Raw genomic sequence first — 6,232 nt, 5'->3', positions numbered from 1 at the left:
GGAGGTGGACTTGGATCTCTTATCGAGTATCACATCGTCTCTATTCACCGTAGAGCACAGCGCGGTGAGTTCCTCTGCCGCTAGGGCTTCGGATAGTGCCTCTAAGGCTAATGCGGCTGTCTTGTTTTCGGCGCGGAGTGCTATGTCCGGATCACTAATGAGAGTGATTATTCCGCCGGGCCCAGGCATTTTGAGCTTCATGTACCCGTAATGGGGTACGGCTTGAAAAATTGTGAATGCCTCTCGTCCTAATATAGCGTGATATACGCTGTTGAACGGGGCCACTTGGAACGTGACTTCTTCGGATCTGTAATTGTCCGGCGAGCCGAATACCACATTGAGTGTGATTTTTCCTGTGCAGCGCGCCTCCCGGCTAGGGATTATTCCTCTAAAGGTTGTGCTGCTTCGCTCAATACGGCTCCAGTCTATTTCCATTTTTTGAAGGGTTTCCTCGTAGATGAGGTTTAATCCGATGCCGCCATCCATGAGGACTTTTGTAAGTCGAAAGCCGTCCACTATTGGACTAATTACCGGTGCGGCTGGAGCTCGGGCTCTTCGGAATTTACGTTCGTCGCTGGCGTTGAAGGTGATGGTTGTGTCGCTCCATGGATTGGTTGTTGCTACTTGGTAGACTTCGGCGAGGCTGCGGATTGTTCGTTTCCGCATATTATTTGATGCGAAAGTCTCGAAGACTGTTGATACCGTACTGATGTTGTTGGAGTGGTTTTCTGGGGCTAGAAGCTCCTCTCCACTTTTGGCCACCTGCCGTAATATCCAACATGCTCGAAGGCTATGTGTAGGGACGGCGCCTTCTGTACTGGGAATTTTACAGGGTCCACTAAGCCATCCCTCCAGTACGGTTCCGTGCCCTTTATGGGGTTTTTGCTTTTTGGTTTTTGTATCTGGTGCTTGAGTGTAATGCACCCTTTTGTTGCAGACTAGGGTTGTATTCGGGGCCGGATTGTCCCAAAACTTATTTTCGGTTGTCCGGAAACTCTCCATCGCACAGTACTTTCGTACTATGGACGCCAGGTCGGCGAAGTGTGTAATCTCACGACGGCTGACGGTGTTCAAGATTCCCTCGTCCGTGCAATTATTGCAAAAAATTGAGACTGTGTTTTCCTCGCGGCAGTCCTTTATCCTGTCCATAACTAGGAGGAATATGGCCCAGTAGTGATGTACTGTCTCAGCGGGCTCTTGCCAGATTAGAGATAGATCACATATGTCTGGGCGGGTGGTGGAATTAAGTCCGGAACCCTACCCATCTCAAGGCTCGAAGGCCGAGAAGTTTCCAAATTTGGAAGCTTGGATTGCTGGACGTTGTCCAACGAGTCTGGTCCGATGCCTGACTTTAAGTTCAGTGCTTGATCGAAGTCCGTCCCTCCGCGGGAATCCGACATGGGGGTTTTGCGAGCCCGGACATGACTAGTTTTCAATACAGGAGAAGAGTCGCCGCATTGTTCCTCTACCGCTGCAACGTGGTGGGTGACCTGGGGAGAGTTAATCTCTCTCAGATCGGTTTTAAGCCCAATCTGATTGTAGTCTGTAGCGACTCCCAGGGCGGCGATGCGGTCCAAGAGCTCATTTATGGACGAGAGCTCTATTTGATCCAGCCGCTCGGCGAATTCCGAGCTGACGTGAAGATTGCTTTTGACGACTTGAGAGGTCATTGTCGAAGCGGTGGCTGGACAGGCGGTCATAAGAAAACCACCTAGCCAGATAGTTTGGCCGGCGGCCAAGGCTCCTTTGGCGAAAATACCGTCCTTGAAGACGGGAGGAGGCATCCTTCATATCGGTGACGGCACAGAGGAACTCTCAATGAAAGCACCAATGTCGGTGTCAAAACCGGCGGATCTCGGGTAGGGGGTCCCGAACTGTGCGTCTAGGCGGATGGTAACAGGAGACAAGGGACACGATGTTTTACCTAGGTTCGGGCCCTCTGGATGGAGGTAAAACCCTACGTCCTGCTTGATTGATATTGATATTGTGGATGTTTACAAGAGTGGATCTACCACGAGATTAAGGAGGCTAAACCCTAGAAGCTAGCCTATGGTATGATTGTAATGGTTGTTGTTGTGTCCTACGGACTAGAGCCATCCGGTTTATATAGACACCGGAGAGGGCTAGGGTTACATAGAGTCGGTTACAATGGTAGGAGATCTACATATCCGTATCGCCAAGCTTGCCTTCCACGCCAAGGAAAGTCCCATCCGGACACGGGACGAAGTCTTCAATCTTGTATCTTCATAGTCTTGGAGTCCGATCGATGATGATAGTCCGGCCGATGATAGTTCGGCCGATGATGGTAGTCCGGCTATCCGGACACCCCCTAATCCGGGACTCCCTCAACAGGATTTCTGCCAATCTGGGTGTTTGATTCACAACAATTGGAAGATCACAGGATGCAAAGAAGAATGGTGAGATTAAGTCAAACCACAAGAAAATGTACGGTTATAATGCTATTATGCTACTATCTCTTAGTCTTGTGCTTCATGAATAGGAATTTCAAAAGGAGGACAACTGAAAATTAAAATTCCTACGTTTTTTCTTTCAAGGAGACACTAAAGGAGCAAATCCGTGTGCTCAGTGGACAATATATATAACATTTAGAGTAAAAAAGAGATGCGACAAGTGTACAACCTCTTTGGCGAAGCCATGTGAATATCAGCGTGATTGGGTTGGCTGGTGAGGATGCTCCGGCTGACTTTGCTGTCGGAGGAGGGGAAGAAGATCTTAGGCGTCTAGAGATCGAGCTCGAGGTACTGCTCCGCTGTGATGGAGGTTTCGTCGTTGGAGCAGCTCCGGTGAGTTGTACGACGAGGAGGCTGAAGCAGGACAAGAGAGACAATGAACAACCTTAACCTGAGTGGAATTGTAATAGCATCTCCAATACATGACGTAAAATACATAACCACAAAGTGCTAGATGTAAAATACATCAGCCGCTCATCTCTGAACTTAACTGTCGAAACTGTCGAAACTGAACTTAACTGTCAAAACTGAACTTAACTGTCGAAACTGAATTTTGCTGTCGAAACTGAATTTTGCCGTCGAAACTGCACGCACTAGCAAGGTGAGGCTACACGTCGGTCGTTTGACTTTTTCATCTCTGGTCAGTCGATTTTGCAGCCGTTGGATACGAAATCAAGGGCATGCGGTCCATCTACAACCTCCACCACCCTGAGCTGCCAGCCACCACCGGCCAAACAGGAGCCCCTCACCGCCCGCGGCCGGCGGTGCGCCATCCTGCCCGCCCTGAAAACACTCCCCACCACCAGTCCGCCGCCGCCCCGACCATCCCTCTAGGCCCCCCTCCCGTGTCGAGCTTTTTCTCCTGCGATCCCCACGCCATCGCCCCACCAACGCCCCGCCACCGCCGGCGACCACCGCCCCCACCCTAAACCCTAAGATAGATAGTGGGGTACCTCTCTAGCGAGCCCCCTCCCTGTTGCGGTTGGTTCTTCCTTCACCCCGGCGAGCCCCCCACCCTGAAAATCGACTGACCCAAAAGTCGATTCAGTCGACTGAAGTGCAGCTAAATTGGAGCAGCATTGCAAGCAAGAGCAATAGCGAGAGCAGCAGTGCGAGCAAGAGCAATAGCAAGAGCAGACCAGGCAGGGGACTGAGAGCAAGCGTAGAGCAGCAGCGCGAGCGAGAGATAAAGTAGCAACAACTCCTACTAATGTGGACGTCACCGCCTAGGGAGCGACACCTTGGAGGAAGTGGCCGGTGACGCCGCCGTGGATGGAGCCGCGCCGTGTCGGCTCGGGACCGAGCACCGGCAGCACCGTGAGATCGAATCAAGAAGAAAATGCGGCGATTAGTGTACAACCTGTTTGGTGGTGTTGATTAGGCGACAGCTTCATCCGAGGAAACGGTGATGATGATGCTTTCCCGGTTGCGCAGGTGAAGACGGCGGTGTGGGAATGGAGGTGGCGCAAAAGACGAGGGAAACATCGGGGCAGCTCCTTGGAGGTGGAGGACGAGGTGCCTGAACCGGCGGGACGACGAGATCGACGAAGGATCCTCATCCGGTACGGTGGATGAGGGACGTCGAGGTGTTGCTATGGACGACGTCGTCGGGGAAGAGGCTCCGGCTGGGTGGCGGACGAAGCAGGGTATGGGTTTTCGTCACAGGTTTTCGCGGCCTTGGTGTATGAATGGGTGGGTGGATTGGATGGCAATGGGGAACCATGGCTTAGGGACGCGCTTGTCCGAAATGTGGGGTAAGTTACAAAAGTACCCCCACCGATTTGAGGCGGTTCTTTCTGTTTAGGGGTACCACGTGCATTTCGCATGTAGGGATTTCACCGGAGGTGGGAGTTTTCGCACGCGTTGTAATTTCGGAATAGCAAGGCGCGGGTTAAGATGGACGGAGTTGTCGGAGCACAACGAGACAAAGATATATCTTAAATATTTCTGGCTAACAAGGCACGGGTTGAAATTTCCTGACAAGCCTAACATGTATTGTACCAAATCAATGCGCACTACAAATGTCATTCAAAACTTTGAATTCATGTTATCTTCAATTAAAATATTTCGCTACGTGTATAATGCATGCAACCTACTACTCAAATGAATGTTTTAGTGCATTCCAAACCTATATACTACCGCTTCAATATGAACTAAATTTGAATTCGTTTCTCTATTTGAATTAGATCTACAGTAATGATTGTTGCGAAGTCAAAGCATTTGAATTTGTTTCTCTATTTTAATAAGATCTACAATCATCATTATTGTCAAGTTAAACTATCGTTTGTGCATTATCTTCACAGTACACCACATGATTAGTCTCGAGTTACATATGAACTATGTGTACTATATGAACTCGAACTCGATTTTTTGAATCCACTTTATTTTGATTTCAAATCACATTACATTTCTAGCTCTAGCTAGATCTTCATAATCTAACCCATGTCTCATATGTATAATGTGTTTATCAAATTATGTATGGTGCCCCGCCCCCTACACCTACAAGTATTTAGATGTGAGTTGCAAACACCACACATTACCACAAATTCAAATAAAATGTGAGAATGTTCGATATATAGTATTATTTAGATTGTTTGATATTTAGTTGTAAGCTGCAAATGCCACACATTATCACAAATTCAAATAAAATGTGAGATTGTTTGATGTATAGTATGGTTTAGATTGTTCGGCATTTAGCTGTGAGTTGAAAACGCCATGCATTATCACATTATGGTATAACATGTGCACAGCACGTGTACCACCGCTATATTCATGCATGCAATGTTTAAAACACTATGATCTCCTATTCAAATATATGAATCCGCTTTCATATCAAATTATGATCTTTGTTAGTCTCTTAGACCCACACAATCCTCTAACCTTTGTAGCTACCACTAACTTTCTCTCGTGCATGCACACGCCCTCCTCGCCCTCCCCCTCCCTCGGCATTCTATCCACCGGGCACATTCATTTTTTTTCTTTAGGTCATTCTCCCAGAGTCTCCACAACTCCTTTCTGACACACACTGATCAATAAACCTCTACAGCGATGCCTGCCTACAACATACACACACACCTTCAATCTCCTCCTTTATGTGTCCTTGCCTCGTGTCTCTCATACGGTCACACACACACGTGTAAACTCTCGCCCCTCTTTTCATCGATCTCACAACCGCACACTCCTCCCCCTATCTAGCTAGTAGTTGGGCCTCTTGCACCACCTCCTAGCTCCATTCTCTCTGTCTATCCATCTTGCTGGGCCTTATTTGCCTCTAACAAATGGACGTACACCGACCAATCTCTCGCTATACATATAGCTAGCTAGGTCCTTATAACTCATTTTTCCACGCGTCGATCGATCTACCTCATTAGTTGTGTCTCTCCCTTCCTCCGACAAACAACAATTGATCTACCGATCTAGTTAGGTTTGCTTACCAAACAAATGGTTCCCCTTCATCATCCATGGATGCGTCCCGACAGATCTATCACGCACAGGCACACACAGAAACACATCCCCACTCTTATTGATAACATTGCAGTTCCACCCTCAGTTTGTCTAGTAGGCCTCTCCCACCATCTCCGAGAAGCAACTCCATCACCCACCCAGCACTCTACCCCTCTCCCTCCCTCTCTCTCTCCTCTCTCTCTCTGTCCCATCATATTTCCCGTCCTTCAGTTATGTATGGATGTCGTCCGATCTCCCTCAAGACATAGTTGGGTCTCTCCTTCTCAACACATATACGAGTCGTTCTACCTCTATAG

Source organism: Triticum aestivum, chromosome 2B, assembly GCF_018294505.1.
Source record: "Triticum aestivum cultivar Chinese Spring chromosome 2B, IWGSC CS RefSeq v2.1, whole genome shotgun sequence".
Taxonomy (NCBI): domain Eukaryota; kingdom Viridiplantae; phylum Streptophyta; class Magnoliopsida; order Poales; family Poaceae; genus Triticum; species Triticum aestivum.
Note: the sequence above shows the minus strand (reverse complement) of the source record.